Genomic DNA, 26,307 nt, shown 5'->3' with positions numbered 1-26,307 from the left:
CCCTTGTGGTACTCTATGATTCTATGATGTGGGGAGGATTTGGCCAATTTCCTAACACTGTTCGATGAAGGTGTGATGTTTGATATGGGGGTTGTTGGTCGGAAAAAGGGGCAAACTTGTAAAATGCTGTTGTTCACCAGAAAGAAGAGAATGGCACAGTACAGTTTCTGAAGTTGGGGTTGAAATAATTTTCTTATTTTGAAATTAACAAGATCAAAGAGAATGGACATACTAAACTGATGTTTACAGCATGCACAAAAAAAAGCCTTGGCAGCATCTTTGAAAAGAGCTATCCATAAGAAAAGACACGTGGAAGTCAATTGCCATTAATGTTTGTAAAGAGATCCAATAATTGATAAAAAAGATTGCATCTTTTTAAAGGAAGCACTTTTTTAAAAAAAACCCCTCTCTTTTATTCTCATATGCTCAGAAATGGCTGCCATTTTAGCAAAATGCTGGCACTGGATTTGACATTTAAAATAAAGAAAGTATGCTACATCTGTGCCACTTACTGACTAGCAGAATTTGGCAGCTGTTTAAGAGATTCCAGTATGGTTCAATTTGAGCTTTGCTTAGTATGACACTAAAGTGCCCCAACAATACACAGACGAGATTGAAAGGAGTATGAATAGTAGAATACAGATGATTTCTGAAACAGTTGTCTTTCAAAAGAGCTTTATTCTAGGGCATGGTTCAATTCTGTTTGATATGAAGCAATGCTCGAAAGTGCCTTGCTGGAGAAATCTCTGGTTCAGCTATTATACACTAGGTTTCGTTTAAAGCAAGTTTTTGAGGCTCATTTAGAGGTAACAGTTTGGGCAAAGCAGCCGAGAAATTTCCAGGGTAGGGAAAATAATTGAATAGGACTAGCAAAATTTCTTAGGTGTAGGGGTGCTTCTGAACTACTTTCCTTCTGAATTTCTCCTCTGAGTTTTGAATTCTGAGTAATCAGCTCTTGTTTCCAGACTAGATCCCTACTTTCTTTAATTCCCAAATTCTGAACAGAGAGCTGTGCATGGGCTGTTTGTTGAAGAGGTAAATCTAGGGTGGGGCAAGAGAGGGCATATGCCCTAAGTGGCACTCCTTGAAAGGGGTACCAGCTTGCACCCCGCAGCATCCTAGCAATCATTGAACTGTCCTTGCCCTGAACTGCATGTGGATTTTGGAGGCAGGGTGCACAGTTGAATGCTGAACTGGCCAAACCAAGCCTGCTGTGCCCCCGCACTCCATGTGGAGTTGGGACTGAGTGCGCCTGTTCAATACTGAGCCCAGCCTGGCTAGGTCGAGTTTTGAACTGCAGGCTGGAAACTGAGCTCAGCATTGAACAGCATGCTAGCCCTGAACTCCACATAGAGTTGGGGGCAGAGCAAGTCAGTAGTGCTTACCTTGGACACCATTTTCTACAGATTCATCCCTAGTTTGCTGCAGCTTTTTATTTGTCCAGTTTATGAAAATCTTTTCCCCTCCCCTACAAAGCTAACAACGCAACCTTAAACCTTGCACATCTGCTGCACTAGTCAGTAATCCTGCAGTCACTCATATATGAAAAGACACAACTGCAATGTGGGAAGGGCATAGCAGTTGCACCAGAGTCTGTTGCAAGCCCACCACAACCAACCAGTCCCAAGAACAACAAGCCAACAACACCCCCAAGACTACCGTAGAAATAATAGCCAATTAGTACATCCCAGGGGCAGCATCATGTTCCCCTATTATCATGCTAACATCTTTAGATGGGAGGAAACAAAGTAAGTTCAGTCCTCCTCTGTGGGATTCCTGGTATTTCTGAGCCCTTGAGTATTTTTGGAATTCTGGGATGGGGTGGGGAGCATCATCCAAAAATAGCTGCCACAGGAGGCAGAGCCTAACCCCAGTGGCTGCCACATTTTGCAAACAAATTGCAGAAAGGATGTTTTTTTAATGGAGAAGTCCAGGAGGAGGAAGGGAAAATGAGAAGGGGAAAACTCAAACAGGAACACAATTCTTTTACTACAAAATTAATTTTTAGGGGGGAAAATATAGCTGTTCATTTATTTTATTAAAAAGTCATGCCATTAAAAATCCCATTTACACTATTTTCTCATGCTGACCCACGATATATTGAAACTGCAATTGGGAAAGTCACAATGCAGAAAGCACAACTACACAAATTACACTGATTGCTGCAACTACATCTGGACAGATATGTCTGCTGAGATGCGAGAAGCATCTGAATAACAAGGAACTGGGATTTGTGACACCTCCAGACCTCTATCCACTAGTTCTTGAGTTATGAGTTATGAGTTATGAGTTGGGAGTTTCTGTTTCGCAGCACTGCAGTGGTACTGAATATGTTCCTAAGAAGCAAGGCTATCACAGGCTTGCCAAGGACTTGGGGAGGGGGTGGAGTTCTCATTTAAAAGAACTGGAACATAGGGGGTCACTCCCCACTCACCATAAGCCGCGGGGTCACCTCTTTAAAAGCCATGGGGATCCAGGACGTTCCCCACATCACCGGCGCTCACTGCGCAGCTGCCCGGAATTTGCCAGGGAGGGAGAAAAAGAGAGAAAAAATCACAGTTTGGAAATTTTATCCAAAGAAGCAACTGTTTTCAAAGGGACATTGCCGTCAGTTTTTCATTGTGTCAAATGGGATGATTTGTTTGAAAGTTAACCACAAAAAATATGACTTGCCCACTAACGACTCCATAATGGGTTGCAACGGGACAATATAACTATGGAAAAGTCCATATTTCACCAATGACTTCTTTCTCCTCCCTGCCAAGAGTTATGAGTTTGAATCCTCATTAGTGGAGAAAGGAACATCTATTTTCTGTTGCTTTGTTTTGCTTTTGGATCCTTTAAAGAACAAAACCTGGTGGCAAAGCTCAGAACTGCTATTACATACTGGGAAATTGTCAATGTACTAACCTTGAACAAAGCAGTTTGGAATCTCATTTGGGTGGGTGGGAAAAGGGGCAGGATATAAGTTGAAAACATAGGGAGGCAGCAAGGTTTAGTGGTTAAGAGCAGATAGGCATTAGTCTGGAGGACCAGGTTTGATTCCCCACTCCTCTCCTGAGTGGCAGACTCTTGATGAACCAGATTTCTTTCCCCACTCCTACATTCCTGCTGGGTGACTTTGGGGGCAGTCACCATTCATTCAGAAGAACTCTCTCAGTCCCACCTGCCTCACAAGGTGTCTGCTGTGGGGAGAGGAAGAGAAAGGAATATCCTTAGAAGAGAGGGGTATAAATCCAAGAAGTGGGGTATAAATCCAAACCCTTCAATTCTTCTCCCATAAACAATAAACAAATAAAATTGCATTTCTCCCAAAGCAACATGAGAAGATGACATATGCTCCAATCTGAGGCATGACTGGAGATGTTAAATTTCTTGAAATGTTGAAGTCGTAGGAGGAAAAGTTTTTTTTTAAATTGTGGGATGTTGGAATGTATCATACTTTCCTTTCAAACCTAGACTTTAGTGCTTTAACAACAAAATCACATCACTTATAACAACATATTAAATTGTACTATTTGTCATATTTATGAGATTTAAAAATAGAAATTCTGTAGTTTAGTATCCATGTTCACTGAGTAGTCATTCTTCTTTGTTAAGGGAATACTAATAAGATTCACCTTGGTGTGTAATCAGACTGGTCTCAATGCTTCTCCACATAAGGTATCTTGGATTCTTTTCTGGGTCCTTTCTTTCTTTTGGTTTTATAGAGAATCCTCTCTATTTTTGGTGCATTGTTAGTTTTCTACAAGCAGAACTGAAAGCATGCTCATCACTTTAGAGAGACCTGAAAACTGCTGTTCTTAATGCTATTTAGCATATGCCTTCTGAGAGGTAGGAAAAATGAAATTAGAAAACACATTTTGTTGTCAATGCTGTGAATGGAAAAGTATTACTTGGACTCTTTAATCAAATACATTATAGCATTTTAATTGATTCCTAATTCATTCATATTGAATCAATGAACATAGCTTTAAAATACACTGTATGTCTCCAGCAGGCATAGGGAATATCACTTTCCAATGCCATAAATTGTCTTACACAACACTTTTCATATTACTAAATGACTAAAATATTGTCTTTTAAAAACATTCCATGATTCCTAGAGGGGGGAGATGAGATTTTGGAAGTCAAAGCTCCCTTTGCCAAAGCTGTCAAATACCCTCAAAAGCTTAATCGCCCCCACCCCCAATCTTATTGGTCTCAAGGTGCTACTGGGCTCAAATCTAGTTGTTCTGCTGATAAACAACACAGCTACCCTCTGAAACTTGTTTATGTATGTATATCCATTCTATCAAAACAATGCAAAAAAAAACCCCGTGCTTTTTCAGAATGACAGGAGGGAAGAGGTGTGGAGGGAATAGTAAAGTTGTCAAATTGCTAAAATAGATGGCTTGGAATAAGAGCTTTCCTAGCTCACAGTACTCAAATCATATTGTGAGCTGATCAGGAATTCTTACTTTGTTCATTATTAAAATCAGGCTTTATGTGTCTCTTTTGCACCTACACAAGCAACACTTACCAAACAAGTTGGTTTGGGTTCATGCTCAGAATAACTTTAGCTTCATCATGCCTTTCAGCTTCCCCAGTAATCCAGACTCAAGGGTTAACGTAATCTGTTTTGGTGAATGAGAATTGTGATAGTATACACACTTGGCATTGCCAGATCTGGAGCTTCCAAAGCAAAGCAGTAGCTACATTCATTGCAAATCCCCGCCCCCCCCCCCAAAAAAAAAACATCCCCAAAATGAAACTGTTTGCTCATCACATAGCTTGCCAAGGTCAGGGAATGATATAACCACATAACCAGGTACAAGAAGCCGTTATACTTTGCTTGAGGTGCAATCCGTTATTCTTTGCTTGAGGTGCCATCATCTGCCTTCCAATCCTGGAACAACCGTAAGATCGCAATAAAACCTCACATGAAGAATAATGCTTATTCAATCCACTTTCACAATGGTTTGAAAGTGGATTTTGCTATTCTGCACAATAAAATCCATCTTCAAAGTGCATTCAAAGTAGATTGAAAGTGCATTATTCTGCATGTGTGGAAGGAAACTAAGACAGGTCTTGACAAGTTCCTTGCTGAGAGTTTGATGAAACAGCCTTTGACTGCTGAAATTGACTAACACTTTTTAAGGGGGGGATGTAATATACTTAACAATGCTCTAATGCCTAAATCTAGCAAACAATTTGCTTGGAATTTCCAAGTAAGAATAAGATCACATATGCCACACAGGCAGGGCATGCATAATGTAAATATGACCTTTTAAAAAAAAATCACAATTCTGGGAGAACCGCATGGTTGCCTAGGCAACCTGTTAGCTTGTTTGCCTGACTGCTCTAGTGCCCAAGCGACATCATGAGAACACACATGTGAAAAAAACAAAAACAAACCGAAAACTTGCATGCCAATGCAGAACTTTTGAAAACAAACTTTTTGAGTGTTTACAAGCAATCTCTACTGTGATTCAACTCAAAAGGAATTTTTCCATCACGAATTGGTAGTGCTGCAATAGATGTCTTCCACAATAGGTGCCTTTCCCTGGTTAAAAGTGAAAACTTTTAGAAATGGGTTTTCAGAACACCTCCTGAGGGAGAAAAGGTTACATTTACAACCCAGTCCTGATGGATTCTGTGGCATAGGTGGGCATCCACTGACATGACAGTTGTGTCTCTAGTTGGCAAATAAGGGACATTCTACAGGACTGAGTGGGCCGGACAACATGGGTTCACCCACCAGGCATAGATTCATAGTTGTCACATCACCTATCCTCTGGTCCTTTTTACTGGAGATGCTGGGATTGAACCTGGGACCTTCTGCATGCCAAATGGTTGGTCTACTACTGAGCCACAACCCCTCTTGTAAGTACATCGTGGGAATATGGAGCACATCTCCAAGGTATGCTAGTATAATGGCTCTTAGCAAATTTGCCACCAAACCTAGCTCCAGGACTGCACTGTTGCATACCTAATGTGACATATTTCTTTAAAATGCTGTGTCTGTCTGCAGTCTGATAAAATAAGAACCTGATAGGTATTACTGGATTTGCCTGAGTATCTCCTGTTCATATCGCCTTCTGGCTCATAGATCAAACCAAATGGTGCAGCAGTTTTCACTGTTTCTTCTAAAGGACACACTTGTACTAAGTCAAAACATGAAACAAATGTTTGTAAATAAAGTGAGAGGTTATAGAACAACAAAACACCAACGAAATATGCAGCTGAATTAGAAATTGATCTGAATTTCTATCAGCCTGGCTATGTTTTTACTATTTAGAATCATAGAAACATAGAAGGATTCTCAAGGCCATCTAGTCCAACCATCTGCACAACATAGGAAATTTACAATTACCTCCTCCATCCACTCCCCCAGTGACCTTTGCTCTATGCTTAGAGGAAGACAACAACAAAACCTCCAGGATCTCTTGCTAATCTGGTCTGGAGGACAATTTCTCCTTGACTCCAATGTGGAGATCAGCAGAAGATTCCTTGGAGTGGTCACTAGGGTGGTGATTCAGTAAAAACCAAATTGCAACACCCCCCCCCCAACCCCCTATATTTTTAAAAAGGTGGGATAGTTTGCTAATGATGTCAGCATGCACTGCCCACTTTTAATGCATTCAGGCAAAACAAAGCAGACTTGGAACAACAATGTCGATCAAGAGTTTAGTGTTGGGGGTTTGTGGAATACGCGTCAGTCTTCCTCAATATGTGGTGGCTGGTGATCTGGTTTAGGGCATCCATTTTGAGTTGGGGTTTTACATAGTTGTGTAGCAGCACTAGAACGCCTGCCATGTCACCTGCCATGTCACAGGGGACATCCAGCCCCAACCTTTTTTTTTTACTGTGCAGACCAAACACAACTGAAATTATGTGGGGGAATAATTTCCCAGAAAGCATTTCCAAGCCACACAGTTTGGCCACTGGGAAAATCTGTGATAAGCTGTGCATGTGGAAAAGGCCATTGTAAATCTGCTCAGTTCCATCTTTGCTTCCCAGAGCTCATGCCGTATGCAAATCGCTGCCTGCTTGCATGTACAAACCAGGAAGCTTGACCAATTTTTTTATGCCTGCGGGTCCCCATAAAAATGACACCCACTGACAGGCTGAATCAGAAAGAAAGGGAGGGTTAGACAGGAGCAGATGATTCATGCCCGAGGGGCATCTGATGATAGTCTTTAGTCTAATCATGTGTTAATTAATTTGCTTTTAAAAGATGGATTTATTGGAGAAAGGAGACAGGAATTTTGTGTAGGAACTGTTTTGGTCTATCCAAGCAGTGCATTCTAAAAGATTTTGAGTTGCCAACAAGGTGATATTGGAGATTTCTGCTCAGGAGAAACATCTAAGAATGTTCTGACAGGTAGCAATAAGACTTTTGATATGGTTGGAAGAAGGAGAGTTCAGATTTATACCCTGCCTTTCTCTCCTGCAAGAAGACTCGAGGTGGCTTACAAACTGCTTTTCCTTCCTCTCCCCACAATAGACACCTTGTGAGGTAGGTGGGACTGAGAGAGTTCTGAGATAACTGCGATTAGCCCACGGTAAGCCAGAAAAATGTAGGAGTGGAGAAACAAATCTGGTTCACCAGATAAGAGTCCATTGCTCATGTGGGGGAGTGGGGAATCGAAACCTGTTCTGCAGATTAGAATCCACCTGCTTTTAACCACTATGCTGACTCTTGATTAGGAAAATGTCTCCTGGTTCTACTAAATGTGTAAACAGAATGATACTCCAAGTGTGCTCTGGGTATGATCTGAAGAGCCACAATGAGGCTTGAATAGGAAAGGGTCTAGCAAACTGAGATAGACTATGGAAAATTAAAAATGCAGGAGTCCCCTCAATGTTAGGCTCCCCGAGAGCTCCATTTCCCAGGGTGCACCTGGGCACCTATAACAATGTATCCAAGACATCAGTGGATAAGGAAGAGAAGATAGGCAAGACCTACCCAGAGGCAGGGGGCAAATGCCAACACATTTCTTCTAAGCCACACACTTGCATTGTCCTAGAGCTTATCACTGTCTCTCGACTTTCCCAGGATGGAGAGTTTAGCTGAACTCCCCTGCTTTTTCATGTGGGGCATTGCCATGCCAGCTGCCAGACAGTTCAGGAACAAGGAGAAAGCCCCAGAGATCTGCACTGTGTGAGGTGCATGCCACTTCTTTTAGAAAAGGTCCTGCCTCTGAAGCTGTCTGCTGAAGTGTCTAAGTGCTTCTTAGCAGCAGTGTCTGCTCCAGAAATGAAACTCGTGTTTTACATCTCATTGCTGGCAAGCCTTGCTGCTGATAAACCTGTCAGGAGCAGTTGTGGCTGCTTCAGAGAGTCTGCCAGAGCAGTCAATCGGGGCTGTTTCACTGCCTGAGAAGAAGAGAAATCCAGTGGAGCTATTTGAGGATGGGGAGAGAGAGCCAGTGTGATTTAGTGGACAAGAGTGGTGGACTCAAAACTGGAGAACCTGAATAGATTCTTGGCTATATTCCACATGAGTGGCAAACTCTTGCCTGGAGAACCACATTTGTTTCCCTGCTGTCCCACTTGCAGCCTGCTGGGTGACCTTGGACTGATCGCAGTTCATCAATACTCTCTCAGCCTCACTTACCTCATATGGTGTCTGTTACAGGGAGAGGAAAGGAAGGCAATTGTAAGCCGCTTTGAGACTCCTTGCAGTTGAGAAAAATGAGGCATAAAAACCAACTCTTCTTCTACTACTTGCTGGAGGGGCACTGTCAGACCAAGTAACTAGCCCCTATAATGGAAGAGGAGAAATGCTGGCCAACAGCCATATGTGGCCTGTAGGTGGGTTGACAACACTGCTTCAGCAAATGCCAAGAGATTTTGAGGGAGATGCCTAAGGAAGATGAGGTTTGGGAAGGATGTGGTGTCATTTCCATGTGGTGCTTTTGGAATTTTCTCTAATTACTAGTGTATAGACCATAGAGATATGAGGAAATTCCTAGATCATCATGGGGAAATTCTTAGATCATCCTGGAGGCCATTTCCCAGCTATTTTTCCTAGATCATCATGGAGGCTATTTTCCAGCCATTTTTATTTCTGCTCCTCAGGTTCTCAAGGGGAGGAGATTGAGGATGAGGGCAGACCCTTACTAGCCACAAATGCCATATCTACTTGCAAGAGCTTTTCTTCCAGCAATCACACTGCTTGACATTTTGACATTCCTCAAGGTGATATACCCCCTAAATATAAAGCAGTTCAAGGACTGAGCTGTTTTAAGAGCAGTAGCATGGAGATCGGGCCATCAATTTGCTATTGATTTGTTCTTGCTCTGACTGGAGGACTCAGTTTGATGCTGGAGCTTCCACAGCCACAGCAGACCCATATGTTGTCTTGGTCTGAAAAACCTTCCACTCAGCCATACTCTGTGCTCCTTAATTTCCTCTACTGTGTTTATCTGTAAATCAGACAGTTTGGATTCCAAATTCTGTTTCTGCCTGGTATTCTCATGGGACAGCACTGCAGGCTGTAAATAAGAGGGGTTGCAGGCAGAATTCATCAAAGGAGGGATTTCTAAAATAACCCCGCTTTCCAAGTTTACTTATATTTTATTGGGATATTTTTACTTTTGGATTTTCCCTCTAATTCCAGTTTAATGCCCTTTATTTATCCCTTTGCTGAGAGCCTTGGGTTCTGATTCCCAGCGGTGAGATGCACACGAGAATTTCCATCTGTTCACCTGCCAAACAGATGGTGGATGCTGGGGTGTGAAAGAGTCTCAGAAAATAGAGTAAAACTGGAAGAGAGATCTGGTAGAAAGAAAGGTTGAGAAGTTCTGCATTGTAGAAAGTTTTATCTACTGGTTCAGTTCTCTCCAGAGGCTCAGCATTGTTGTTTTGGAGTAGGGCTGAGCCACAATTAGGATGGGAAAAAGAGGAGGGTAAAATGTTTAAGAATTCTTGTGCTGCTCTTTTAACACTGTAACCTCACAGCTAGACTACTGTAATGCACTCTTCATGGGTCCACCCTTGAAGACAATTTGTAAACTCTAGCTGGTACAGAATGCCACAGCTTGGTTGCTATTCGGAGAAGAGTGAAGCACACATATCATACCCGTTCTGTAGGCATTCAACTAGCTACCGGGTTCAATTCAAGCTATGGGTCATCCCTTACAAAGTCCTTCATGGCCTTGCATATACATATCTACAGGATTGCCTTTTATTGATTGATTGATTGATTGATTGATTGATTGATTGATTGATTGATTGATCCACTTATAGACCGCCCTCCCCCGAAGGGCTCAGGGTGGTTTACAGCAATAATAAAGCAGTGGGTACATAAAATACAAATAGAATTAAAATTAAATTTAAATTAGAATTAGAATTAAAATTAAAGCAGCGTTCAATTTCCATAAAATTGATTAAAATAGATGGCATCTATTAAAAACTCCTACAGAAGGGAACAGCGGGCCTTGGGATGTTTCCGGGCACCTTATCAGCAGCTGGTCTCCCCAAAAGCCCGGCGGAATAACTCAGTCTTACAGGCCCTGCGGAACTCATTAAGGTCCCGCAGGGCCCGGACAGCTGGGGGGAGAGCATTCCACCAGGCAGGGGCCAGGGCTGTAAATGCCCTGGCCCTAGTGGAGGCCAGCCGCATCATAGAGGGGGCGGGGATCACCAGCAGATTGGCCTCTGCAGAGCGTAGAGACCGACGTGGGACATATGGGGCCAGACGGTCTCGTAGGTACGAGGGTCCCAGACCGCGTAAGGCCTTAAAGGTTAAAACCAATACCTTGAAGACAATCCGGAACTCAACTGGGAGCCAGTGCAAGCGATGCAACACGGGCATGATATGGTCTCTGATGGCACCTCCCGTGAGCAAGCATGCCGCCGCATGCTGGACCAGTTTCAATTTCCGGATCAGCCGCAAGGGAAGGCCCGCGTAGAGCGAGTTGCAATAGTCTAACCTGGAAGTGACCGTTGCATGGATCACAGTGGCTAGATCCTGCTGGGAGAGGAAGGGGGCCAGCCGCCAGGCTTGGCGAAGATGGAAAAATGCAACCCGGGTTACATGGGCCACCTGGGTCTCCATTGAAAGAGATGAATCCAGGTGGACCCCCAGGCTGCGAACTGAGGGGGTCGGTGCCAATGAAACCCCCCTCCCACACCGGCCGCTGAAAATCCCCCTCCCCTCCCCCACGGCCCAGCCAAAGGATCTCCGTCTTCGTTGGATTTAGCTTTAACCTGCTCTGTTTCAACCAACCAGCAACCGCCTCCAGACAATGCTGTAGAGCTGCAGGGGCAGTGACCACTCCCCCCTCCATCGACAGAATGATGCTCTGCTGCAACAGTTTCCTGCTCTGCTGCAACAGTTTCATTCATTTCGGTAAAAATCTTCTAAAGGTGCAAATAGCTAAGATTAGTAATGACCGATAAATGTGCAATGTCTATTGTGGCACCCACCTTGTGATATAGCTTGCCTGAGGGGATCAGACAAGTTCCACCTTGGTAACATTTTGCAAACTGTGCAAAGCAGAAGTTTGAGAGGGCATTTTTTAATGTAAAGGAATTAGTCTAGAACTGAAGTATAATGGAACAGTCCAGAAGAGTGTTTTTATAAGGAAAGATGACTGTAGACTATGGCAACATGTATTGTATATATCATTTTTCTTTTGCTATGCTTTCTTCTATCTTTGTAATGCACTTTCTTCCCAATGAGGACCCAAAACTTCTTACATCATTCTCCTCTCTTCTATTTTATTCTTTCAGCTGCCACATGTAGTAGGTTAGGCTGTGAGTATATACCCCCAAAGGACATCATCTGAGCTCTCAGCACAGGGCAGTGACAAACATTTACCATTTTCTCTGGGCTCTTCCACACAGCTAAAACACAGAGGGAGAAAGCATATCACAGTGGGTTGGGGATCCCTTTACAAGCAAAGAGCAAATCACCCCATGTCTAAGCCCCCTTCTTGGCTCCTTGAGAAGCCCCCAGGAAGCCATCAGAATTGCAACAGGAATCATCAGAGACAAAGAGACTCGTTACTTCTGTTCACAGTTCAGCAAATTTGGTTTCTACCAGCTCTCCTGGGGAATTTGAACAGGTGTGGGAATGAGGCAAGGAAAGGAATGTTTAACCACCAAAACAACATTGCCTACAAGTGCATCCTCCCAAAAAGACTTGCTGGTGTCAAAGGTGCTACTGGACACAAATTTATTCTATTGCAGACCAACATGGTTACCCTCTGAAACAAAACCTTAAATATACTATGCTAGAATTTTTTCATGAACTGAGTTTTCCATGATGACTGGGACATGATATCCCTTTGCTGTGATGCCCCTGTGGTAGAGTTTCTCGCGATTCTTAGAAAGGACTGATGTAACTTCCAGGTTTTCCCCAGAAGTGACATCACAGCAGAGCCCCCCATCTCCCCACCTCCTTCCATCTCCCACTGGTGCCTGTCAACCCTAGCTTCATCCCCTTATAAAGCATTTGGAGATCCTTGCGGGGAAGGGAGGAACTGCGTATGTAATGTCTGCAGCTGTTTCACCTCGCCTGACTGAACAAATCCTATAAATATGAACACATTCAAATTATAAACCAATTTAGATGACGGATTGTGGGACTATGACTGGTGTTCCCATTGCACGGCCTTTCCCATCACATCTTCATTTCATTTTTTTCTAAGGAAGAGAAATCATAATCTTGACATGTTTATCATTTTGAGCTTGCACCAATTATCTCGGAGGGCTTGCTCTGTAACTCATAGATTGTGATCAGATTTTTATGGGAATCGTGCAGCCATTATTCCTCCAGCTGTACGTGAAGCTGAGAAACAATTATGGAGAATGATTCACTTTGGATTATCATTTGAGTAGATATGTTCGAGTCTATTATTGTTTAAGATAAGGAACTATCAAGTTGCCCTTCTTTTTTCTCATTTGCCACTCTGAAAAAGTAAGTTGAGATGCTTTGGTAAGGTTCATATGTACAGATTGAAAAGCTTAGTAAATTAACTCTCTTATAAATTGACTTCCTTTAAGAAGGTCAAGGAAGGGAAGAGTCCCTCTCATGCTCACAGTCACAAGCACACACACACAAAATCTAAAATACAGTTGGTACGGGCTTCAGGTTTGTCAGACTCCACGTAGTGGCTGGAGATCTGCTGGGATTAATACTGATCTTCAGACAACAGAGTTCAGGTCACTTCGAGAAAATGGCCACTTTGGAAGGTGGACTCTGAGGCCCATTACTCACAGGGAGCTTCTCATGATCAGAAGCAGTTTCACTGCACAGCCTTTGTTTTGGGACAGGTTTGCTGTTATTACCCATGGCCCAGTTTCCGCATGCTTCTCACCCTATCTTCATCACCATTCATCCTGGGGTTTGGCGTTTCTTGTTGGCGGCCTCAGTGGCATAATGTTCATTGGACTGGCAGCTCCTCCCTGTTCAGCCCAGCCCAGCCCAGCCCAGCTGCATGCACCTTCCCACTGGATGTGATTAGACATCCCTCCCCAGAACCTCCCCCCCCATCTTATTAGCCCAATGGCTGTAATAATTCAAATATTTTAAACTGAGCATATCAAAATTTATTTTGCTTGGAGATTTCAGGGATGAGTGCTCTTTTCACCATGGGGTGGGGTGGATGAGCTGTAATGCATGTGCTTATCCAATCACAGATGGAGAAATCCTTTTGCAATCATGTTGGGACTTTTTTGGTGGGAGGGGAAGGGGAGGAAATTCAGTTTGAAAATGCTTCCCAAAGCATCATTTTTACAATGATTACCTTTTTATATTGATATATTCATATTACGATATAATAAATAACAAGCATTGAAATAATAAATCTGAAAAGGTTCCCTGCCCACCACCTGCCCACTGTTTCCATCCTCTGGTGGGAGGGAAGACAGGCTATAATTGTGGGGCACAGAACACCTGGAATAATGCGATCTGCCTTTTGGAACACTCTCCCAATTCTTAGTTGACACTTCCCTGTGCTCTGTCAGATGCAAACTGTGCTCTCCCTTATTTGTCCCAGCACATAGAAGTCAGCAGGAGGAGGAAGGTCAGGAGTAGTAAACAGTGGCAGAAAAGCAGAATATGGAGGAAGCAGGAAGGAATCAGTCACAACAGGGAGAGAAGGTTTATATGGCAGCGCAAGGAAATGGGAGGAGTGAAGCTAGGGAGGCTGCTGGTGGGCAGAGGGAAGATGTTGGGACAAAGCTGTGCTTAGCTCACTGGCAAATCTCCCCCACTCTGGCAGTGAATAAAATTAAAGTCATTCTTATAGTGGTGTTGCTTGGCGCGGAGAGAATGGAAATTGAAAGCGGGCCTTGGGGAAATGTATCTGTACAAGAAATCTTGCTCTGATGGACATTTTCCCCTGCAGCGCAGCAGACACCTTGTGTATGATCGGCTTAAGGCATTTTAGTCCATTAAAGCCCCCCCCCCTCCAAATTCTACCTTCTTCAGACTCCATCCCTAAATTCTCCAGGTTTTTTTCAATCTGGAGCTGGTGCTGGTCTTGCATATTATAAATGAACCTAGGCTGTGCGAAAATGGCAGCCATGTGTCAAATTCTTTTCCATAACATCTAGTCACTGTACTTCATATTTGGATGTCCTGGTCACCAGGTACAAATAACATATGTATTTACACGGTCAGTGCATTGCGGGGAGAACCAAGCATACTGATTGCACACCCAAACTGAGCATTCCAATCTCATCCCAATCTATGTCCATGAGTTTCTTGGGTGCTTAAAGCTTCTTATAAACTTCTGAATAGTTGGAATGTTGTTAAACATCCTGTGGCACCAGCTGTTCATTGCTGTGTGGACCTAGCAATGCCAGAATGCAACTTCTAAGGAGGAGAACAGCTGGAGACTTAAGTCTGGTCTCTGAATTCATGGCAGCCCAAGACAGAAGCGAACGATCCATCCACCAACCAGCTAAACTGAGGCTGCACACCCATGAGAATTGAGAAATGCTTGAAGGCCCTTTCAGATATCAAAGGCACAGGCCATTAAATATCAGTTGCTGGGAACAGCCAATTGGATAAATCAGTTGCCCCTTTATCTGTGAATCTGTCTGGAGATCTGTATAAAACATCCAAATAGTTACATGTTGTCATTGGCTGGAGCTCCAAGCTTTTATTCTCTGTCAGAGCTTCCCAGAGGCATCCAATTGGCTGTTCTTAGAAATGTAGTGCTAGAAGGACCCTTTGGTGTGGTCCAGCAAGGCAACACGCATGCCCTTCTCATTATTAATTCTGCATGATGCTGTTGCCTTCCTGCACTGGGGAGCTGAAGACAAAATTACCGAGGAACATTTAATGAGGCTATGCGCCTTCTACTGATTCACATGCCGCCTTATTTATGCTGTTGGAATGGCATGTGATGGAAGGAATGAAGGTGACTGTTGCAAAGAGGATGGTAATGTTCAAGCAGCTGGGTGACATCTGGCGCCTTGATAAGATCGGTTGAAGAACAAAAGTGAAACTCGGCAACAGCCGTGCAGTTCCAGTGCTTCCATACAGGTCTGAAACCTGGCCAATTATGCAGAGAATTTTAAACAGGTCGAATCACAGATGCACCACAGAGAAAGAGAGAGAGAGAGAGAGAGAGAGAGCACAATATGAAGAAAAAGAAAAACTGATTAGAGGTGAGAGGGATTTGAGAGCTATGTTGCTCTCTTTCTTTTAAATGATACAAATTGTCTGGTGGGTAGAATGTTGGACTAGGCTGGGACTTGCAATCAAGGCCCCACATATCTAAATGCTTTCTTAGATGACCTTGGTCGAATGAGTTGATGTTTCCTACCAGCCCAACTGCAATATGAATGAACCAATGCAAACACTAGTTTTGAGGATGAAGAAATGGAAACCTGTATACTTTTTATTTTTATGAGTTATTGCTTTGCATATTTTCAAAAATATCTTCACAGCTGTACAAACTGGAAACTTGGTATTTGGGGGGAATTTGATTAAAGTTAACAATTGAAGCTGAGTTTTGTTCCCTGGCTCCACATTGTGCACATGCACAGAACTGTCACATAAATACGTGTGAAGCGTTTAAACTAGGGAGTCCAGATTCTTCTTTTAAATCCACCTTAAAGGGAGAATCTGAGGTCCCCAGTTGAAACATTGAAAGTGATGCTGTTTCAGGGTGGCAGAAGTTCAGGGAAGCAGAGGAGCATGGGGAATGGTGTCAATAGATCGCACAGTCACTGAAGACATTTTCCAAACGTTTCAGCCAGAGAATCGGTTTAAAAGGAGATTCGTTTAAAACGTTCTGAGGCTGGACAGAAAATGTTTTGAGGTAAAAACAATGTTACCTTTGCACATACAAGATGTAAAACTACTGTTGGAAAGAATCACCAAAGCAATTACCATTGAGTAGACTGAAAGGCTTATATGCAGGAGTGGGGAATCAAGCCCAGTTTTCCAGATCAGAGTCCATTGCTCTTACCCACTGTGTCACACTGGCACTCTTACAGGGCATACAATGGAGTGATTTTGTATAGCACTGGACTTGTAGACAATATGCTACACCTTTCTCCTCTCTGACAATGTTAGAGATATAAATGGAGTATAGGTTCTAATTCAATTGTTCTGCAAGGGATTGAAATATCAATATATAAACTTGACTGATATCTCATTTGGCATGCAAATTCCTTGGAGATGGAAACATGTTTTGGGTTTTTTTTTTAAGCAACAAAAATGGATTCTTTGAACATAAAGCCATGAAAGTGGAAAGCAATCCTTTGTATACCTGGCCCATTGTTCCTTTGATCAATTATGTATCTGTAATTGTTTTGATGATTTTTTGAAAAAAAATCATATTGGGGGATATTTTTTTATTTATGTATGGAGCTTTATGATCAGGACATGGAAAAGAAAGACAAATCCAACTGGGATCCTCTTTTAATCGTAGAGGGAAAAGGCAGCAAAACATAAGAAGGCTAATATCAGGGGAGTGGAAGTGAATCGAAAGGAGGCTGAAACTGTTAAATCAGTTCAGCAGCTGCTTGTTGGGTCCTTGGATAGCAACATTTCCAGCCAATTCAGGTTACCCTCTGTTCAAAAAGGAAGCTTCACCTGCAGTAAGAGGTCTTTGCGCTTCCTTTTGAGCAAGACTGATTGCTTGGAAGCTCTGAGGAATTTTTGGGGAAGACATCAAACATGTTGATTGGGCTGGCATCGTTTCTCATTATCCCCACTTAATGAAATTTGAACTGCCAGCCCCAGTCCTCGCCTTTCAAGACCCACTGAAGGAAGTTCATTTTCTGTCACTTGATAGCCTATCATCATAAATTGGTGAACAGGGCACATATCCCCCACCCCCATCCATCTGTTTATTGGCTTTATGCTGCTGCCCATTAGCGTAGTCTTTAAAGTAGCACCTCTAGCATAAAATCAATAGCAATTGCAAACTCTCTCTGGCCTGTGCGCACACTTTTTAATTGAGCTGATCTAAATTAAACCTTCATCAGGCACAAACTTCATTTGTGTGACTTCTCCTTCCTAACCAGTTTCTGGCCTCTTGATTTGCACTTCTCCAGATCAGTGATTTTTTGTCAAAGAATAGGTAACAACCTACAAGTATACTGAGTAAGAGCCCCATCCAAACGGTATTGGGGGGGGGGGGAGGACATGAATCTGCTTCAGGGAGTGGTGTGCCAGCCATGCTAGCAGGCTCGCTTTCCCCAGGGTACTCACTTTGATGGAGGGGTAATCCTGCCAGCCTGTGGCCACCACCCCTCTCCTGGTGCTGGAACATGGTGCTGGATGCCATACCAGTATCTCGGCAGCTGCCAGTGGTGCAGTGAGGCCAGAAGGGGGGCAGGAGAGGGGGCAAATGGAATGGCAAAATGGGTTAACTGGTAAGTTGAGCTGGAACTGAAGAAACAGAAGGACGCTTTAGTAGTCCTTCAGACTGCAAACAACTGTAGAGAAATAGCACCAGTAAACTTTTGTGTATAACTTCACTTCAGTATTAGATGTTGGGGATACATGTTGACCCTGATCTAGATGGTCCATGCTAATTTGAACTGGATGGTGTATGCTAGCTTGAAATTGTCAGGTCTTAGAAGCTAAAAAGAAGAGGAAGAAGAGAAGAGTTTGGATTTATATTCTGTTTTTTCAACCATAAGGAGTCTCAAATCAGCTTCTAAACTCCTTCTCTTCTTCTCTCCATAACAGACACCTTGTGAGGCAGGTGGGGCTGAAAAAGAGGAAAGTCAGCCTCCTGATCTGTACTTGGATGGGAGCCCACCAAGAAAGTCCAGAGTCGCTATGCAGAGGCATAGCACCTCTGTTAGTATCTTGCCTTGAAAACTTATGGGGTTGCCATAAATCGACTGCAACTTATTTGTTTTTTATTTACATTATTTATTGTCTGTCTTTCTCATTGGAGTTCTAGGTGTATTATACAGAGTGAGTCAATATGGTCAATAGAATTGGACATTCAGTAAACAATGAAATAGGATTTGGGCTGTAAAACCAATCAGAAATCACCGCCCCCCCCCCCCGCAATCGAAGCCAAGCATAAGGATGGACATAATACATTAAATGATTCAGAATTACATAATACAATCCAACATACAGCAAACTATATGCATCTGTAAAAATCACAGTTATAAATAGACCTTTTCCTGATCCCCCAAATGATCCTTGTGTCCACAGAATCATACCTACACCCAGTTTTTGCTTGACTACCAGGTCTCCAAATTCTGGCTGTATGAGATCTTGGATGGTCAAGGGCTCAGTTTGAGTTCCCTCCATAGCAGGCTCCTTCTTCACAAGAACAGCAAAACTGCCACCCCAATTAGGCAAAACGGTTATACAAGTGCAGAATAAATAATGCAGAATAATGATGCAAAGGTATTTCATTGATGGAACCGAAACAGGTAATTGAATTCAGCCTTCCTGTGGGCAGAATTTGGATTGACATCAGTGTCCAGAATTTTAATTGTTACTAGCTCAGAGTAGTGTATCACCATGCCATTGTATAAGTCTAATAGCAGTTCTAAATTTGTCATGCTGTACGCAGCTCTGGTTTCCCCTGTCTTAGAGCTGAGAAATGGCAACAGAAATGTTGAGACAGCTGAAACTTCCACTAAAGCACGTGAAGCAGTGTTAAAGAAGAATAAGGAAAATTAGCAAATCATGGGTGATCTGGGGTGGGGGCACTGATTATGTCTGTGTATTGGGGGCAGGGGTCTGAGCTGGATGGCCCAAGCTAGTTTACTCTTATCAGGTCTTGGAAGCTAAGTAGGGTCAGCCCTGGTTAGTACTTGGATGGCAGACTATCAAGAAAGTACTTGGATGGGACACAACCAAGGAAGTCCAGGGTTGCCAGGCAGTGGTGAACCACCTTTGTTCATCTCTTGCCTTGAAAATCCTACAGGGCCCCCATAAACTGCTAATGACTTGACAGCTCTGAGGAAGGGCTACAAGTAGATCTGGAAAACAGTAAAACGAGTACCTCTTCACACAACAGGGAATGTATTTTTGTAATTCACTTCATATAACAGCTGCTGGCTTGGATGGGTTTAAATGTGGACTCTATGCAAGTTCACTGAAGAATAGCTGTAATAATTAAATAGAGCCTCCAGGTTCAGAGAAAACATGTTGGAGAAGGCAACAGTGAGACAGTGACATTGCCTTTCCTTTCTTAAGAACTACAGTGGCCATCTGGCCAGCCATTTGGTCTCTGCAAGATCCAAGGGGCTACTAGGAACCCTTGAGGAAGTTTTGGCTTAACGATGCTCAGGGTCTCTTTATATGTCCTAAGCAACCTTACAGTGCAGGATCTTTTGCCACTTTTTTGGGGTGGGGCTTCCAATGTATGGCTTGAGATAATTGTATTCTTTTCCTGTTCAGGTATTTTAATATGTGTTTCCACTGCCCCCCACCTCTTTTTTAAACCTGCTACCCCTTCCCTCAAAAAAGTATTCCTTTCCTCCCAACTGCTGCTTCACCAACTGCTTACAATGCATAAGAAAAGGAAATTGCAGCATCTCCAAACTGGCCAGAATGTGTGAAATGTATAGCGTAGAAGCAGATGGCACCACACGGCACATCTGAAATATCTATGCAACACCATTTTAAGAGAGGCATTAACCAATCACGCAGCATATGGAAAAATCTTGCTGTGCAGGTTTAGGAGAGGGGTGGGGGGCAGAATCTCCCCAAGCACCTGTTTATGGGTGTATCTCAGTCTCAACAAGAGTCTTGGTTATAAGATCTGTTCTTTGTCTTGTGATAGTGTAGCAATATTTACTTTTTGCTCAGGTTCATACTTGCCGCTTCCCATTTTACTGCGCACACTTCAGACATTCTGTTTTATGCTTGGGGAAAATACTGATGATAAGAACAGCGGTAGTTAGGAGTCTGCAAGGTTCGAAGCAAATCCCGGAGGGTTTTTTTTTGTTGATCTGGGGCATCAACATTTTTTTTTAATTGGCCCTGTTCCGATGCTTGAATGGCAGCATGACAGAGAAAGAAGTAATTATGGGGAGCTGATGATGGGGTTGTATTGACTCCACGTTCTACACATTGGATGCAAGAGCAAAAACAATAATAGAAGTTGGCATCCTAAGTTCAACCTCATCTATTTTGAGGCCAGGACAGCCAACTAACCAGAAGAAAAGAAATCGGCTTAGTGAGTCTGTTCCTGTGTATATCATAGAAATTATCAGAAATTATCTTTGGGCCTGTATGAAAAGCAGAAGTGCAATAGGTATGGATACCCTCAGGACTGAGAGGCATAAAAAAACGTTACCTGTTGAATGTGTACCTTGGCCTGCAACTCTAATGGCCCAGCAGGCTCTGCAGTTCTAGCTAAGAATAGATTTGGCCTGACAAAAGACAGCAGGAGCTCTAGATGAGCAGGGCTAGTCTGGCTGCTCCAGGTCCCACACTGGAGTGAGCAACCACCCACTACCTCTGCCACCCTTTCAGGAGAAGAAAATTTGTAAAACAATTGCTGCCCACATGATAAAGTGCCATCACATACAGGATCTACCAGGGTATATCACATAATGGTTTTCAGATGATTCCGCAGCAGCATGATGTCACTTCTGGTTTTCCCCAGATGTGACATCATGTTACATGTGACAATGCCACCCCCACCCCTTAATGTCTTTGCTTCTCCATCTGCGACTGGATGCCAGTGACATTTTTTCTGGGATCTCATCCTGGATTTTCGCCCAGAGTCCGAAATCCCTAAGCCAGTCCCCATGAGACTTTTGAGCTGACACTTTCCGCTCCCTCTTGCACCTTTCTGTTCTCTGCTTGCTCTGAAATGCTCACTTTGGTTGTGTATGTTTCCTTTAATCTCTCACTCTCTGTTTTATTTATATTCGACAAAGAGCTGAAGTGCTTTAACAAAACCAGAGGACTATGAGGAAATATGAAAGGGGGGGAGGACGAAATGGAGGGGGGGTAAGAGCTGGGAAATACATTGAGCCTTTGCCTCAGCTCCCTTTTATTATCTTATATAATTCTTGTAAGGAAAGAAAAACCTTGGTTGCTAAACAGCGCTTGAATTATCCTTGAACTGTCTCTTACCAACCCATCAGGAACTTCTGGTTTCTGTTTTCGCTTTGTTTCTCACCCCCCCCCCCCGCATGTCCCATCATTTTGATCAAAGCCACCCAGAGAAGAGTCACTTTCCACATCCCATCACTGCGTCAAAGGGAAATGGAAATTCTGCCGGGGGTGACAGTGATGGAGTGTTTACATTGGATCAGATAGGGGAGAACAGAACCGCAGGAGACACGGAGGGGCAGCGGGTGGCAAAGCGTGTGCAGAGGGAGGTTGATTTCGGCTCCCAGATAAAGTGTTTTGTACACTTCAGTGGAAGATAATTGCTGTGATCAAAGATTTGCATGAGGGTATCTGGCACTCCATCGTTGGCTCCAGGGAGAGGGTCTCGCCATCAACTGATAAGGAACAAAACGGCTGCTGGTGTGACTTTCCCACCACCCCTAAAGTCACCATACACAGCACAATCTCGATGGTTCCCCCCAGGCTTTGTGGAGCTGGCCCATTGTAACCATTCTCTGACCACATATGGCATAACATGCTCCCAAGAAAAAAAAAGAGAGTTGGTTTTTATATTCCACTGTTCTCTCCTGTAAGGAGTCTCGAGTTGGCTTACAAACTCTTTTTTCTCTTCCTCTCTCCATAACAGACATTTTGTGAGCTAGGTGAGACTGAGAGAGTTCTGAGAGAACTGTGATAGTTCCAAGGTCACACAGCAGGCTTCATGTGTAGGAGCAGGGCAACAAACTCTGTTTACTAGATAAGAATCTGCCATTAATGAAAAGGAGTGAGGAATCAAACCTGGTTCTACAGATTAGAGTCCTCCGCTCTTAACTATTAACTTTCTTGTGACCTGCCATATCAAACACAACCCGTACTCTACAGCTACCAAGTTCCTTTGGTGAGGAATCCCATCCCAATCCAACAAAATCTCACCACCATTGAAAGAACAATTATATCACTTCCAGGAAAAACTCAGAAGCATCAGCAGTAGCTCTAGGAATCACTGAAAACTCTATGGGTAAACAATAGCATTCCTGGCAATTCCTAGAGCTAGCAGTGTTGCTTCTGGGTTTTCTCCAAAAGTGACATCGTCACAATTGCAACATCATGCCTACACCACATCTCCATCCCACAACCCTCCCATTATCCCAACCCTCACACTAGTTGCCAGATTTGGCCTGGGAACCCTCTCCTACAACTGACGTGCTTGTCAGCTTTCCTATGCAATTTTTACAGGTAGGGCTAGATATAGCCCAGTCAATTTTGAGTGGTGGGGTGGTGGTGGTGGTGGTGGTGGTAGTAGTAGTAGTACTAGTAGTAGTAGTTTGGATTTATACCCCACCTTTCTCTCCTGTTAAGGAGACTCAAAAGAGGCTTACAAATTCCTTTTCCTTTCTCTCCCCACAACAGACACCTTGTGAGATAGATGGGGCTGAGAGAGTTCAGAGAGAACTGTGACTGGCCCAAGGTCACCCTGCAGGCATCAAGTATGGGAGTGGGGAAACCAGTCCAGTTCTCTAGATAACCCTCTGCCACTCAGATGGAGGAATGGGGAATCAAATCTGGTTCTCCAGATTAGAATCCATCTGCTCTTAACCACTACACCACAGCTACCCCAATCAACTGAGTTAGGGAAGATTTGGCCCCCAGGATTATCCTTGCTTTAAGATTCCACTTTTTAAAGCATCTTGCTGTGCTCATAAGCAGATATCCTTTAGCTGAAGCCAAGTTCCCATTCTTCAAATGAAAAGGCACTCACTTAGCCGCTAGTTACAGCCTTGCCTGCCAGGTGTTTCAAAAACCTCACATTCACTGTCCTGAGCAAGCTGCAAAAATAAAGCATTCATCAATACTCTGAGGAGTCAGGCACATGTAACTGATGGTGGCATTCAGACTGATGGGTCACAGGTTTTGCATGCCATCCAGAAGTCGCACAGTTATTTCTGGAAGAAGAACGAAACCCTCTCATTCTGTCTGCCTTTGTGCCTCACAGCCCGGACACCAGATGCTGACCCAGATTAGGGCATTCAAAGAGATGAATCTGATATCTGGGTTCCAAAACAGCAGCCTTATCTGCAACATTCATGCACAGTTTTTGGCACTGACCAAGAAGAAAGCAAGCAACTTGTTAATAAGTACTTGGGTTGCCTAGAGATTTATGGGCTGAGCCTGGGAAGGGCAGAGTTTGAGGAGGGGAGGGGAGTTAACAGGGAAGGGATGCCACAGGGATCATCCTCTAAAGAGGCCATTTAGAAGAAGAGTTTCAGATTTATACCCTGCTTGCGCTGCCGGCAGGCAGGGCGTGGTCAGGACCAGCCTCGCAGGGCAACGTGGACTGCAAGCACAAGCGTGGTCAGGTTACAGTCTAATAAGTCAAGGCAGATGGCAGACAAGGCATAATCAGGTCAGAGTCCAATAGGTCAAGGCAGCAGTGGGCAGAAAGCCTCAGGTCCAGAGCACAGGAATCAAAGCAGGCAGGCAGACTGGGAGCCACAGCAAGCATGGGAAGATCCAGCAGGAAGTGCACTCTTTGGACCCAGGCAGAGCTAAGCCCAAGGCAAGGTTTATATAGGAAGCTCTGGTTACTGAGGCTGAGATCTTGCAAGAGCTCAGTCCTCCTCAGATGCAGATGCCTCCATCTCAAAGAGCCTTCTGCCACACCTGGCAGAGAAACGAGCACTCTTCCTTTGGCTCTGTAGCTGCTGCTGCTGCTGTCTCCACCTCCTTTGCACAGCTGGCTCATCACAGGGCTTGATTGAGGACTATGGAAGTTATCTCAGCTGAGTGGCATCAGGTGAGGAAGGGCTGACTCTGGTGCCTGAATTTCCTCATGAACAGCCTGCTGTGGCTGAACAGTGTGGTCAGCTTCTGTTTCCTCATCAGGAGCCGCTTCTGAGTGCCCGGTGTTAGCAGGTTCTGCATCTGAGTCCAGGTAACTGCCCACAGGCTGGCCATAACACACCGCCTTTCTTTCCCATAAGGAGACTCAAGGCAGCCTTTTCCTTCCTCCCCCCACAACAGATACCTTGCCAAATGAAGTGCTACTAAAAGCAGTGTCTCCTGCCAGCTTAGTGTAGTGGTTAATCTGGAGAACAGGGTTTGATTCCACACTCATCCTCAAGAGTGGTGGACTCTTATCTGGTGAACAGTGTGATTACCCACTCCTCTACATGAAGCCTGCTGGGAGACCCTTGGCTAGTCAAAGTTCTCTCAGAACTCTCAGCCCCACCTACCTCACAAGGTGGCGGGAGATAATTGTAAGATACTTCAAGATTCCTTACAGTAGAGAAAAGCAGGATATGAATTCAAACTCTTCTTTTTGCTTAAAAAAAGGAAAATAAAGTGAACAATTCCTGAATTTTCCTCCTCGCACAGTCTACAGTGGTGTAGCCCAGGATTCTACAACCCTGCTTTGGGTAATATGCAAACTAGCTCCTGTTGTTCTGTCCTTTATTACAAGGCGGCTTATTTTTTTCCTTGCCAAGAGAGTAGGTTAAGAGTATGTGTGTGTGTTGGGGAAGGGGGGGGGGGTTAGCTATGAAATTCCAAATTGACATGGGGGTGGAGAATGTATGCTGATTAACACAAGCAGGTTGGAAAGGAAGGAACTGAAGCCCCTGCCTAACCAGACTCTAATGCTCTTAAACGCTTTTGAAAGCTTGGCACTTTGAGCTAGGAGCAATGTAGTGTGGTATATCTTCTCCTGCACTCCAGACCACTTCTTCCTTATCCTCCTCAGCTGTTAAATACTGCTTAATCCATTCAGCCCGATTGTTTTTGGTTTGTTGGTGCCATATTGCTCCACTCTGTAGAGTTCCTCGTTTTCCTTGCATTTAGCAATCTGGGTAATGGTCTCCCTTCCTTCCGCAATCAGGCTACCTTTGGATTCTCATTTGTGGTGAGCTTCCTGCAGCAGACTGGCTGTTAGTCAACTTACTCAATTTCTAATCTGGAGCCCACATGGCGTAGTGGATAGAGGATTGGACAAGGATCCTGGTAGAACAAGACCTGAATTCCTGCTTCTACCATGGAATTTTGCTGGATGGGCCCATCACAAACTCTCAGCTTGACCTACCTCACAAGGTTGTTTTGAGAGAATGAAAGAGGGAAGAACAATGTTCTAAACTGCTTTGGGTCCCAAAAGGAGAGAAAAGAGGGATGTAAGTAAATAAATGCACAATCCTTCCTTCCTTCCTTCCTTCCTTCCTTCCTTCCTTCCTTCCTTCCTTCCTTCCTTCCTTCCACTTTTATACCCCTCTCCCTGTTACCACAGTCTCAGAGTGGTTTCTAACAGGAATACACAAATATGTGAATCAAATATAATGTAAATATAAGTATACTACATCTCTGTTGGCAGTTATCATCTTCAGGTGGTATTAACATCTTGCCTATATTAGTTTGAAGTGAATTTGCAAATCCAAGAGGCTTTGGGATTGTGAAGGAAGATGAAAACCAGAACTGGGAAAACTTTGAAGAGAAATTCTGCGTATCCTTAGGCAGCTGGCTGGCACTGGATTAGAATCATAGAATTGGAAGAGACCCCAAGGGCCATCAAGTCCAACCCCCTGCAATGCAGGAAGACACAATCAAAGCACTCCTGACAGATGGCCATCCAGCCTCTCTTTAAAAACCTCCAAAGAAGGAGACTCCACCACCCTCTGAGGTGGTTAATTTCAGTGGAAGTGAAAATTCAGCAGATTTTGAAGGAGACTTAAAAAGTTGGGATACCATGAGCAAAACACAATGGCTGGCACATTCTCGGACCTGGCTCTGATGCATCACACCAAAAATGACTTGAATGC

The sequence above is a fragment of the Sphaerodactylus townsendi genome, linkage group LG12 (genome assembly GCF_021028975.2).
Source record: "Sphaerodactylus townsendi isolate TG3544 linkage group LG12, MPM_Stown_v2.3, whole genome shotgun sequence".
Taxonomy (NCBI): domain Eukaryota; kingdom Metazoa; phylum Chordata; class Lepidosauria; order Squamata; family Sphaerodactylidae; genus Sphaerodactylus; species Sphaerodactylus townsendi.
The sequence above is the reverse complement of the archived record's forward strand: the minus strand, read 5'-3'. Positions refer to the sequence as shown.